Source organism: Capsicum annuum, chromosome 6 (genome assembly GCF_002878395.1).
Source record: "Capsicum annuum cultivar UCD-10X-F1 chromosome 6, UCD10Xv1.1, whole genome shotgun sequence".
Classification (NCBI taxonomy): Eukaryota; Viridiplantae; Streptophyta; class Magnoliopsida; order Solanales; family Solanaceae; genus Capsicum; species Capsicum annuum.
In genome coordinates, this window is record NC_061116.1 from 190,086,753 (window position 1) to 190,101,806 (window position 15,054).

The window sequence follows — 15,054 nt, forward strand, 5'->3', positions numbered from 1 at the left end:
TAAAGTAATTCCTACTTTTAGCCATTTCAATGTAGGCTTCGTGTCACGGGATCATTTTTCACTGTGTCAGCGGCACACAATTTTGCCCGTGCGGCGCCCATGGTTCCCCCAACTATGGGCCAGCCTTCCTCATTTCCCAGGTCTTTAGCACGATCCTGTGTCTGTGGGAAGCTCGCCTCAAAGGTTTGCTCCCTTTGGCGCCGCTCTATCAACATGTCGGCTGACACGACCAACGTATAAGCAACTCTTATGGCGCACCTTTAATCCTTGGATATCATCCATATGCGTTCCCGGGGATGGCTACGGACATACTCGTCCCTCGCCTGGACCTGGGCATCGCTATAGCGTGCACAGTCCTATCCTCAAGCTTGACATCGCCTTGTGCATGTGCACTTGGCCTTTGTTTCGCCCGAGTAGGGCAACCCTCAATCCTTGTCCTTAGTCACAAACGTCTTTCTTAGATATGCCATCTCATGTCTTATGGCATAGCCAAACATGGCCCACAAAACTTGCATCCAGCTTCCATAGCACAGTGTCGCCCCACAACTGTGCGTCTAGGCCAACAGACCCTTGCTCGCTTAGCTGAACCTTGACCAAGCTCACAAGTTAGCTCACGAGTCTCTTGGGGAGAGTATCTCAATTGCTCTATCGGCTTGGAGGCATCCTTTCATCATTTAGATAGCCCGTGGGGCATGTCGATTCATATAGCCAACCTCTAACCTTGTCGGGGCGCTCAACGTTAGTCCACTCAACCCTGCGTTGCCCGTAGGGTTCCCGAGCCCTATGAGTACCTTGCGCATTCCTTTGACATGTCAAGGCAGGCCCTTGAGGTTGTCCCCCAAGGCAGCACACTTGGGGTGGCCATCTATCGACACACCCGGTGGAGGCTGGTAGGTTGTCACCATGTATACCCCCCTTATATATGCTTAAAATAAATAATCCTAATGTTTGGCACTAGACATCATTTTGCCCGAGAACTGTACTGGGGCTTAGATCACTCATCCGACCTTCAAATTGGGTGCCGTTTATTCCTACTTCTTTCTCTTGACTTCCTTCACACCTCCATGAAGTTTTACCTCATTCCCATACACATGGAATGAGTTATAGCCTTCGGACCAATCAATAAATTACGATAATGCCACTGGACTTTGGCCAAGTCAAGCCCTTATCCAAACGGACTCCAAATGACCCCCAATTTGGTAAGCATACACAAGTTACCCTTAATATCAACCCTTTAAACTGGAATTCTTAGATTCCACTTGTATCTCAAAATGGCACGGCGCTGATATCAAACACCGCCCATAATCCTCACCATGCCTCCTCTCCCTTGGGCTCACACCAAGCCCTCTCCAAATCACCTTGGCACTCTTAGGATATTTCATGGAACATATATAGATGCTTTTTGCCTCATGTTATGCCCCCTTGCCTCATCTTCGACTTCAGTATATTCCCTCAGAACATACCGCCTGCATAGTTGACAATGTTGCGGCCTAGTTGGCACGCACAATCCTGGCGGGTGACAGGCCTTAAAAATTTGGGGTGTCACACCCTCACACACCTGAAGTAGTCATTGTCCTCAATGACATGCAACACCGACGACAACCCGAAGTCTGCACCCTTGGGGATTTACATCGCGGCCCCCAAATCCTTTTGTGTGGGAACTCTCGCGAACTCCTTCTTAAAATTGGAGTCAGGCCCCTTGCCCTTCTCCACCAAGTTTTATCCAAGCATGCACTCCGCACTTCTTCTCGAACGGTGTCTCCACACCTGCACCCTCTGGTGACTAACTTTGCGGTAACCTTAGGTCATATGCGCACCATGCTCCTCACGGCCTTCATCTTGTCCGGAAATCTGTTTCCATCCTGGCGATTCTACTAGCCCATCCATACCTGGCATGTCTAGCCCTTCGATCCTTTGCCTCTGGTAGACAACTATATTCCCTCCCGGACTTTTACCCTTTTAGCACAACATAGCTAGGTAGCCATCCCTCGATGTGTCATCTTTGCCAACCATGCCCTTATGGTCCTTATCTCCTTTCCTCGAGCGACGTCACTGGTGGTAGTCCAAATTACGAACTTTATCCCAATCACCCTTCACAACAGCCTTTGGAAACCCATGCTTCACCGTGGAACCTTCTGGAATCTCGTGTGCTCCGCGCCCATAGGCATCTCGCACTCTCTTGGGATGTACCTTTGGCAAGTACTTTTTATCTCAAAGTGCCAGCATCTGTTCACTACTCTATGAATTAGACACTTCGTTCAAAACTCTCTCTTTCCTTTTGTAGTCCTTCGACATTCGGGGTACCCTCGTACCTATAGCCTATAGCGAGAACTCCCTTGGTTTACCCATCTACGACCTCCGACCTACTCTTCTACTCTTGGAAAGAATCCATTCTCGAACTTGGAACCCAATTCATTTTCAGCGCTTTAGCTAATCCCACTTTGACGACTTTCCTTACCCATAGTACTTTGGCACAACACCTCTCCATGAAATGGTTTGGTTTATGTGTGCCGCTCATACACTTGATGGCTTTACCTCCACCTGACTTTAACGCCCATCTTTCCACAAAGAAACCTGCACTCAGGTCCTTCTTTATGTTGTCGCGGCCTAATGGTCCGTTTGGTGCTAGCCTGGTTTTTGCTTTGCATAGCACTTTCTCTAACTGCAAGCTCCGCTTGCCCATGCCATAGGCTTCACTGCCCACTCATCCTGCATGGCTTACTTCTGTAGGAACTCTCCTGCCACTCCTCGCAACCCATTGGATTGCTAGGTTTAGGGACTCTCCTCCCACTCTTCGCAACCCATTAGATGGCTAGGTACAGTTCCGACCTTGAGTCCGACTTCCTTAGACGGACCCTTTCACATGCCTTCCGGCAAAGCTCAAGTCCAACCTTCATGGTGGACACTCAACTTGATGCCTTAATTGCATCCATGACAAGACCTAAACATGATCAAGCACAATTTTTATAGTCTATGGCTTCAACTTTCTTGACCACCTGACTTATCGGCATATCTCCTTTTCTATCTCAGCCTAGACTCTTTCATGGCTGACAACCCTGGCTCATCGCTTTGCATGAACAAACTATTTGACTGACAAGTTTTTGATGTACTTCACCAACCTTTCTTGACGTCCTTGTCAAGTCCATGCTCTCTTCTGACCATAGTTGCCGACATACCGCTAACAGAGTTTCTGACGAACTGAAGGCTCCCCACAATCAAGGACATTTGAGCACCAGCTATCCGATGTCCAACTTTATGGTTCAACTCAAACAACATCGTACAATGACCACACCTGTTGGCCCAACATGCCTTCATAGAATCCCTCTGCATACGGTATCCACTAATTTGAATTCATCCCTTGAAGGTTTCTCAATTCCTCTCGGATGCTTCGAAGATGAATCAACCCACACAGACCAAAGCAGAATTAATGGCTGTGACATGTCGTGATTCTGAAATGATGGGCCTTGGTTGACATAGCTAACTTAAGCGTCTCAACATACAACCAATTCCCTTCACAAGGTAGCATCATCTCAAACGATCTTCATGAGCACGAAGAATATCAATCTAGGCTTTAGCAATGATCGCTGCAATGACATTCACAATCTGCTCTCAATTCTACGCTCTGATACCACTTGCGTAGCAAGTGGTCTTGCTCTGATACCACTTGTCACGGGCTCATTTTTCACTGTGACAGCGACACACAATTTTGCCCATGTGATGCCCATGGTTCCCCCAACTATGGGCCAGCCTTTCTCATTTCCCAGGTCTTTAACACGATCCTGTGCCTGTGGGAAGCTCGCCTCAGAGGTTTGCTCCCTTTGGTGCCGCTCTATCAACATGTCGGCTGACACAACCAACGTATAAGCAACTCTTATGGCGCACCTTTAATCCTTTAATCTCATCTATATGCGCTCTCGGGGATGGCTGCGGACATACTCGTCCCTCGCCTGGACCTGGACATCGCTATAGCGTGCACAGTCCTATCCTCAAGCTTGATATCGCCTTATGCATGTGCACTTGGCCTTTGTTTCGCCCGAGTAGGGCAACCCTCAATCCTTGGCCTTAGTCACAAGGGTCTTTCTTAGATATGCCATCTCACGTGTTATGGCATAGCCAAACATAGCCCACAAAACTTGCATCCAGCTTCCATAGCACAGTGTCGCCCCACAACTGCGCGTCTAGGCCAACGAACCCTTGCTCGCTTGGCAGAACCTTGACCAAGCTCACAGGTTAGCTCACGAGTTTCTTGAGGAGAGTATCTCGATTGCTCTATCAGTTTGGAGGTATCCTTCCATTATTTAGATAGCCCGCGGGGTATGTCGATTCATATAGCCAACCTCTAGCTTTGTCGGGGTGCCCAACGCTAGTCCACCCGACCCTGCGTTGCCCATAGGGTTCCCGAGCCCTATGAGTACCTTGCACATTCCTTTGACAAGCCAAGGCAGGCCCTTGATATTGTCCCTCAAGGCAGCACACTTGGGGTGGCAATCTGTCGACACACCCGGGGGAGGCTGGTAAGCTGTCACCATGTATACCCCCCTTATATAGCTTAAAATAAATAATCCCAATGTCTGGCACTGGACATCATTTTGCTCGAGAACTGTACTGGGGCTTAGATCATTCATCCGACCTTTAAATTGGGTACCGTTTGTTCCTACTCCTTTATCTTGACTTCCTTCACACCTCCATGAAGTTTCACCCCATTCCCATACACATGGAACGAGTTATGGCCTTCGGACTAATCAGTAAATTACGACAATACCACTGGACTTTGGCCAAGTCAAGCCCCTATCCAAATGGACTCTAAATGACCCCCAATTTGGTAAGCATACATAAGGTACCCTTAACATCAACCCTTTAAACCAGAATCCTTAGATTTCACTTGTATCTCAAAATGACATGGCGCTGACATCGAACACCGCCCACGATCCTCACCATGCCTTCGCCCCCTTGGGCTCACACCAAGCCCTCTCGAAATCACCTTGGCACTCTTATGACATGTCATGCAACATATATAGATGCTTGTTGCCTCATGTTATGCCCCTTTTCCTCATCTTCGACTTCAGCATATTCCCTCAGCACATACCGCCTGCATAACTGACAATGTTGCGGCCTAGTTGGTACGCACAATCCTGGCGGGTGACAGGCCCTAAAACTTTGGGGCGTCACATTCGTATCCTTCTCTATTTTTTTTAACTTTTTTTTATTGTTTCATTTAAAAAGAATGTTGTACATTTTCTTATAAAAAACGAATTCAGTTTTCTATTTTTTTATTTCACTACTATATTTTTTTTACAAAAAAATACATCAAAATGGTATAAATATAGTATCAATTTGATATAGGTACTGTATATGTATGTGTGAGTTCACTCTCTTTTGAAAAAGTATATCAATGTGCTATAACCGTTGTATCAATTTAGTATAGGGATTGTGTATGCATGCATAGACAGAGGCGAACTCAAGATTTGAAGTCTGGGGGTGCACCAGTAATGTCAAAGGCGCATAATTTCTGAATAAAGACTCAAATTTGTATTGATCGCTCGCCTCGTTTAATGTGCAATTTAGGTTCTAATTTATAAGATATACTTTCCCTTGTCAATGAGGCTTTTCTGGAGATACGAATACTAAACAATTGATATTTCACTTAATAAAAAAAAATCAATTTCTGTGTTCATATATTTGTCATTCATGCTTATATTATTAGTCTTGAACTAGACATATGTTTATATGTTTTCTCCTTTATGCCTTTTTTTGTTAAATCTCACACTTTATTTGTACTTTGTGCTTAAATATAATGGACCTTGAAGTTTTTTTTTGCCTTTTTTTGCTTTTGCTAAGGCGATGAGAATTATCTTTAAAACTAGAACTTGGTTGAGGAGAATAATATCTATCCATTTCAATTCACAAGAATCAATAACAAATTCCTACAAAATAAAAAATTCATCAAGAATATAAGTAAAAATAATTATTTATTTATTTTTAATCAAATCCCATGAACTTAAATAGAAGCAAGAAAAAATAAATAAATATATTTTACACACTAACTTTCAAGCAACAAGTAAATATTAAAAGCAATTAACATTAACCAAATTTGAATAAAAAAATAAAAAAAAATGAAAGAAAGAAACGTGTACCTATTAGCATCAAATGAAAAATTGCTCCTTTCTCTTTGTTTGGGTACTATTAATTTGTAAATTGTAGTATCATCTAGGGAGTTGGGGGATTTGAGAAAATACGGGTTGAAAATTGAAATTTGGGAGGGAAATATGGGGCTTGGGATTGGGCAAAGTCCTTTTTTAGTACATAGTAAATATATTAATTAAGAATGGGTGGGGTCAGATGAGGTGACTGGCTAGCTGGTGGCATTTAAATGTATATAAAAGAGAAGTAAAATGAAAAAATTGAAAGACTCCATCAGGAATCGAACACGCGACGTCGGGCCAAAAGGGCGTCAGCGTTTGAGTTTCAAACCAATGCACCCACACAAGTTTTATTATTAAGGGTGCACAATTAAATATATTAACACTTTAGTAGAATATATATACATATATATACAATTTTTTTAAAAAGTTGCCGGGTGCACGTGCACCCTCGAGGCACCACGTGGGTCTGCCTCTGTGCATAGGTTCCATCACTTTTGAAAAAGTGTATCAATTTGGTATAAAAATTGTATATGTAGGAAAGTGCCAAAGTAGCCCAAAGGCTATTAAATGACATTAACATTGTCTCAATTTGGTATAAAGATTGTACATGCATGCATAGGTTCTGTCTCCTTTGAAAAAGTGTATCAATATGATATAAGCGTTGTATCAATTTGGTATAAAAATTATATATGCAGGAAAAGGCCAAAATAGCCCAATGGCTATTACGGGGTATCTTTTGGGCCGACTGGCCACAAAGTGGGATACTTACCAAATGCTGGCCATTTATTTTCAAAATGGCTAGTTGGTGTCCTTTCCCCTAAATTTTTCAGTTATAATTTTGGGATGTACTTTACACGGCCCAAATTTTGGTTTAAACTTCACGACGTAGTGTTTTTAAATTTAGTCTTTTTTTAAAAAGTAAAATTTAAAGCATTAAGATATTTTAAAAATATAAACGTAAAGCATTAAGACATTGTGTTCTTAAGTTCAATTTTCTAATACAAACTTCAGAATTTCCAGCTTTGATGTCCTGTATCTTCAAGTTCAATTGTTTTAATCTCAACTTCTAGGCCATTGGAGAAGGAGAAATGATAAGGAGAGAATAACAAAGAAGCATTAGTAGCAGCGACTCATTTGATATGATCTTCTTGTTGTGGTCTGTGGATATCCTATACTATAAGAAGAAGTTTCAATAGCTTCTTATCGTTCTACTTGCCGATCAATAGAAGTACAATTTAATCAACTCTTCAAAAAAGAAATACAAGTGACTTATGGCGGTGTCTTAACGACGAAGAAAATTTTAGCTATACGTAACTTAGGTGCTTCCCTAGCTAATGGTGATTTATGCATTGCAAACCAATTATAATATGACATTCTCCAAATGCAAATAATCAACACATCCTTTACCAAAAAAAAAAAAAGATTCTTTCAATTACTCTGCCAAGTAGGGGTATTTCTAGTTAACACTGGTGACATATTCACCTAACAGTCCAGGATATCGTCACAACGATACCAATACCAATTCTCGTAATACGACACCACTAGTCACTAAAGCTATGTAATCACAATTGCTAATTAAAGCTTAAAAATAAGTGCAATAATTCATAAGTAGGTTAGTAAAAAAAGTAAAATGTTTGGCCCTATCCAAATCTGAATCACTAAACAGTGCAAGCCCAAAGTCACCTAATGACTTTATCTAAGTCCATTATGCAAATGCATGACTATATCACCAGCTATTGCATCAAGAGTTTCTACCCTTGGAGACAGATGAGCTTAAAGACCTCTATGAGGCTGCATGTTTTTTTAAAGATTCAGACGTCTGAATCTGAATGCACATCTGAATGATTAAGATGTTACGCTGTCTCTAGATCTAAAAACTGAATGATTAAGATCATTTTTTTCTCAACATCTGAATGTGCAAAAAAATTTATTTGTATATATAATAAAATAAAAAATACAATTCAAATAAAAAATTAATTATTTATTAAAAAAGTATGTAATTTAATACAACACAATTAATGTTTGATTGAGAAAAAAACATTTATGTTTGTTAGTGATAGTGAAGATGGTTTATAATGGTGGTTGCGGTGACAATGATTGATGTTAGTGATTAATAATGTTGGTGCGATAATTGTAATGGTGGTATTGTAGTGATTGTTATGATGGTGGCGATTGATGGTGGTTGTGATGTGACGTTGTTTGATGTTAGTAGTTTGAGGTATTGATTGTGTTGGTTGAAACATGAATACGTTATGGATGACGATGTGTTGGTGCTAGTTGGAGATGTTGTTTGTTGTGATGGTGAAGATGGTTGTTAGTAGAGATAAATTGTAGTGATGGTAGTGGTTGAAGTTGTGGTAGAGGTGGTGTTACTAGTGACAATGGTGGCGGCGGCCGAAGAATGTATGGAGGTTATGATGTATTAGTGGTAGTTAGTGGTGCTGTGGTGGTGCTAGTTATGATAGATGAGTTGGTCGGTAGAAGGAATTGAACGGTAGTGGTTGATGATGGCGGTGCTGCTGAAGGTATTAGACCCAATAGTAAATAAGGCCCATTATTTATGTAGTACCCGACCTATATTTATACTTTACACTGATACTTTAATAGTCTGATTGTAAATATATATGCTAAATAGATATTTTCCAGAGAGTCCAGTTAGTAATAGACAACTGTAATTGAACCAATTCAATTCCATTCTTCTTCGTTTATTCCTCTCTCTATACTTCTGGGTTTTCTCTGTATATTTCGAAGGCGATCCATGGATTGATGATGTTGACATGGTATTAGAGCCAGGTTAAATGCTTTATCTCATCCTCCATTTTCTTCTGATAGTACCCGTGCTCGTATATTCGAAGTGTTGATGGATTCTTCTAGTAGCGGTTTTGGGCGTTATCTCTTCTTCATGTGCTCCAAGATTCATAGAATAATGTTCTGTTGTAGTTGATTGAGCTGAATTTGTCTCTATTACTGATAGATTGAGCTATTTTTTGTCTTCTTCCAGTCGCGGTTAAGCTGATTTTTGGCCTTCTTCCAACGGTGTTTTATTTTGCTGTTTCAAGTCCTTTACTTCTTCGGGATAGAGAAGAAACCTGGTAAACTCGTTCCTATACTCTGTGGTAGCGATCGAGTTATCATCTCCTATCGCATACTATGGCTGCTTGTTCATGACAGATTTCGTCTATATTGTGTACTTAACTTAAACTTACGGGTTGATTTGATTTGTGTCGAGGATATTATGGTGATATTGTTCTATTGTGGTGATATTGTTCTATTGTTGGTGAGTATTTTTGGTGTGTTTTTCACTGTATTTTTCATCAAATATCATCTTAGTTGCAAATAGAATATATGACTTCAAATACATAGGGTTTCACTCATTTTTCAATTGATACATCTTATCCATACTATGTTCACCCTTCCGATAGTCCAGAAGCCAAATTATGGCAGTTTCTTTTTTCGGTACTGGTTTCACCCTTTGGAGAGGTAGTATGTTAACCTCCCTTTCAGCTAAAAATAAGCTGAGCCTCCTAGATGGTAGAACCACTCCTCCTACCAATAACTTACCATATTTCCCCTATTGGGAAAGGAGCAATGACATGGTGAAAGCATGGATTATCAATTCAGTATCAAGAAACATTACGATTAGTGTAATGTGTCTCAAAATCGTTAAGGAAGTATGGGATGATATTAATGTTAGGTTTGATCAGTCGAATGGGTCCAAATACCTTCAAATACAGAGAGAAATTAGTTCCATTACTCAGGGTTCTTCTAATATTGCTAAATATTGCTACATATTTCACTAAATTTAGGACTCTTTGGGATAAGCTTAACTCTACTTATGTTGGTCCTTCTTGCACCTGTGGTGCATTATCTAAATTCATAGAGGATCAACAACTCTTTTAATTCCTTAATGGATTGAATGACTCCTTCTCCACTATCAAGAGTAGCATACTAATGATGTCCCCTCTTCCATCAGTTAATAGAGTCTACTCTCTATTATTGCAAGATAAAAGTCAGAGGGAAAGCCACTCTGCTACTCCTAATTTCTCTGGTGATTCAGTTGCTTTCTCAGACCCCTCATCTTCATATAACAACAGGGATTACTCTCAGCAAAACAAAGGTTATTCTCAAAAGATTAACTTTGACCCGAAGAAACCACATGGTCAGAGACAAAAATTGTACCATCCATCTGCACCTCCAAACACATCATCTCTTTTTTGCGCCTACTGTAAGAGGTCTGGACATCTAGTGGAAAAATATTATAGGTTAATTGGGTTTCCTTCAAATTTTAAGTTCACCAGGAATAAGAAATCTGCCTCATGTGTTCAGACTGATCGTTCTTCCTTTGTTCAACCTGATCCTTCTTTGTCATCTGCACATTCTGCTGAAGTATATTCTCATGGATTCACCAAAGAGCAATATCAACATTTGCAAACTATATTTCATTAACAAAATTCTACTGCACCTCAATATTCTGGCTCTAAAGGGTTTCTGCTGAAAGTACTGGATTTGCACATTTTGCAGGTTATTTTACTGAATATGCTGCAAATTCTTTGAGTTCTCATACATCTGAATCTGCACTAGTGGGTATAAAATCTTGGATTTTGGATTCCGAAGCCACCAACCACATGACTCTTTACAAACATCTTTTGCATAGCATTTCTCTACTTCCTCGACCATTCCTAGTCATTCTCCCCAATGGATATAAAGTCAAAGTATTTTTCACTGGTTCTTAATTCTTAGACATGACATTACCCTTTCTAATGTCTTGCTTGTTCCATATTTTCAATTTAATTTAATTTCCATACATCAACTAATTTCCCAACTAAATTGTCATGCCTTACTAATTCTCATTGTTATTTATAGGGCCCTTCTCTGAATAGGCCACTGGTAATTGGTAAGGTTGCAGGCAGACTTTACTACTTACATTCGGATGTTGATCTCCTCAGTTCTTCCACCACTATGAATTCAGTTGCTTCTAGTTCTACTGTTTCTCATTCTATTTCTGGAGTTGATATTACTTGTAATTAACTTCCTACTTGTAATAAGACTGAGGTTATAAATAAAACTAATTTGTTTTGGCATCAACGATTAGGGCATATGCCTTTTCATAGAATGCGCTCAATTTCTTATTTGGCTGATAAAGTTTCTACTAAACAATCATTCATTTGCTCCATTTGTCCTATGGCTAGACAACAACGAATGTCTTTTCCCCATAGCACTATTCATTCTACTACCCCTTTTCAACTAGTTCACATTGATATATGGGGTCCTTATAATACTCAAACATATAATAGTTTTAAATATTTCCTTACCCTAGTAGATGATTTCACCAGGGTGACCTGGACTCACCTTCTTTCCCGCAAAAGTAATGCCTTTCCTATTCTCATGGCCTTTACTACTATGGTGCACACTCAATTTCACTCTTTTATCTAAAATTTTAGGCCTGATAATGCTTTTGAGTTGGGCAGCAGTGCTGCAACAACTTCTTTCTTTACTGAGCATGGTATTCTCCATTAGACCACTATTCCCCATACTCCATAACAAAATGGAGTTATGGAAAGAAAACACAAATATTTTTTAGAGGTTTCTAAATCCATTCTCTTTCAATCCAACCTTCCCTTGAAATATTAGGGTGATTGTGTTCTCACTGCCACTTATTTGATAAATAGAATGCCTTCTAGTGTTTTACTTAATATTTCTCTTTTTGAAAAATTGCATGGTCCTGCACCTTCTTATGATCACCTCAAATCATTTGGTTGTCTTTGTTTTGCCAATGTTCCCAGGCCTGGCAGAGATAAATTTCATTCAAGGTCCATTTCCTTCAGTTTCCTTGGCTACCCTTGTGGTAAAAAGGATTACAAGCTTCTTTCCCTTTCCAATTCCTCTATCTTCTTTTCTAGAGATGTGGTGTTTCATGAATGTATTTTTCCTTTCAAGTCTTTTTCTTCTTCTCCTATTTTTCCTCATTTGATACTTCCTTTGTAGATGTGCCTTCTCCCTCTACTTCAGTTTTCTCTTTCCATGTTCCATCTGGTCCTCCCTACCCTCCATCTTCTCCTACCTCTTCTTTAGTTTCTCTTCCTCCACCAGTCTCAACCAGGAAATCTTTTAGAGTTACTACTACCCCTGCTTACTTATCTGATTTTGTTTGTTCTTCAGCAGTTTTCCCTGCTCATTTCATCTCTACAATGTCCACTCTTGCTCTTCCTTGGCATAAGCCTCAAAATTTTCAACAGGCAGCGTCTCATCTTGCTTGGCAGGAGGCCATGCAAAAGGAATTTCAGGCCCTTGATGCAAATCGTACTTGGGATACTGTCCCTCTTTCTCCACATAAGAAAACCATACCCTATAAGTGGGTTTATAAAATAAAATACAAGGCTGATGGCACCGTGGAGAGGTTTAAGACTCGATTAGTTGTAAGGGGTGACACTCAAAATGAAGACATTGATTTTACTGAAACGTTTTCTTCTGTAGTTAAACTAACTACTATCAAATGTTTGTTGTCCATTGCTGTTAAGAAGGGGTGGAATATTTCTCAATTGGATGTGAAGCTCGCATTTAGATCCTTGACTTATGTCAGTCCCCAGCATGTAGCCATAAAAAACTCAGTTGCCAACTCAATTATAGTTTCAGTATCCAGCACTCCGTGATCAGTGTTCAGTCCTTAAATTCAGTACTTCTGTACTAGCTATAGGCTTAGTTATAATGTCATTTTCAGTTCAGTAACCAGATTTGAAACTCAATTCAGTTCCAGACATGATTTACCATAGCATTCAGGTTGTTAGTACTCAGTTATCAGTATTTCAGTACCCCAGTTTATAGAATACCTTAGAGCCATGTCGTACGCTTGGTCTCGCATTCAAAAATAATACAGACTTCATGAATCCATGCTCAGATACCTCATTCTACTCAGTTACTCCTTGTCTCCTATGCATAAAGCTCAAAAATCTCAGCCCAGCTATTCAGACTAAGTACAGTTTAGCTTTGCAGATCCATTATTCAACTATCAGTTATTCAGTTAGTCAGATAAGTTCGTGTATTTATGCACTCGTGTTCATCTTAGTTCATGTATCATGTCTTAGTTTCAGATCCTAGCTATTCAGTCATGAATCAGTTCCTAGGTGTCTTGCGCATCACCTCAATTTCCCTCAGTAGCCCATGTACGTCAGTATTCTTTGAGGGACATAGTGTCCCAAGGGGGAGATACATCATACCCCCAAAATTTCATGACATAAACATGCTGCTCTATTTTCTTTTGATGAATCCACTTTGGAGAAGGGGTACTCATAAGTTAACCCTCAAACTTAAACTTCAGTCGTATGTCATGTTTTCAAGATTCAGTTCAGATCATGATATTCAATATATCTACCACGTCCCATACTTAGTTATGTTCTCATGTTTCCGATCATGCATATGGAGTAATTAATCTCAAACTTATAGGTATTATCAGTTCAAGGTAACAGTTTTCCTTAAACTTACTCGTTCTCATGTTTATATTTCAGTGCCAAGCTTGGTATTCAGTTCCATGCTCAGTTTTCAGTTCAAACTTGATACCTTTACCATTGCATGTTCATGTGTAAGTTTAGCCATGAATTCACACATCAGATATGTGTGATCAGCTCATTAGTACTTTCAGTCATGCATTCACGTATTATGTTAATTATATAATCATGGATCAGATATGCATGGATTCATCCTTTCAGTTGTGCATCAGATATGCATTCTCATTTTGAGAAAACTTACTTTATTAGAATCCTCAGTCTTATATTCATGAATCAGCTTCCCATGCATCAGATATGCATGTTCAGTATGTTGTGCTCAACTTTCAGTCATGCCAGTCATGAACCCATGTTTCAGTAGTGTATGTCTTGTACGTACTTCATCTTATCATCTCTCCCGCTTTATTTAATTTCCATTCGAGGGCAAATGTTCCCAAGGGGGAGATATTGTAATACCCCGTATGTTTCTAAGCTAGGAGACAAACCATTTTTCCTACGTATGAAACCTCCTATCCTGTGAGTAGCAGTTTAGTGCATGACATACAATGAGTATACTAGAGATAATATAGCTTATGATACATTAAGCATGTTCATATGAGTCACTTAAGGTAATACAAGCTAAGAGTTTTTTAATCCATCAAGTTTTAGTGTTCGATTTTGCAAGGGTCATCTTTGAATGAGTATAACTCAATGTTAATGTGGTATTTTGGCTGATTTAGACCTACCAACTTGTAGAGAATCTAATTATATTTCCAACGACACCAATTTCGCCTTAATCCAATACCTGAGCGAAAAGTTATGCCCTTTTTTCGTGAGAGACAGTAAGGATAGGCGATTGGTTAGGCGCTGCCCAACCTAGCTTAGGAAATCACTTGGGTGCCGCCTAAGTCAGTTCCAGGTGTCAAAAACACTCCATTTTGAGTTATTTTAAGGGTAATTAAGTCTTTTAACACTCCTTACACGTCCCTAAGCTTAAGCCTACGAAATATATAGCTTCTAAACACATTACAACCCTATTAACATCTCAAATCTGATCATCCAAGAGCACTAAAAGAGAAAAACAACTAGAGTTTCATAATTAAGCTTGAAGATCCAATTTCAAGGGAATTCCTCCGTCAATCATCAAGAACCTCCCTTCCAAGGTATGCGTAGTGTTCATCCACAGATTCCCTTTGTCCGTGGAGTTCAAGAATCAATCTTTAAAATAAAAAGCTTGGTTTATTGTGGTGACATGATCATACCTATATTGATCTTGTTTGGTTTGCTATATAATAGTATCGTGACTGTATATCTCATGAAAGTTATGTTGTTAGTTGAAAAACATGATCTTTAGATGGGTTGATAGAATGCAAGTATGAAATCCACCTATGCCTTTAAAAATGCATGCAAGGTGTTCGATAAAATGCTTAGTA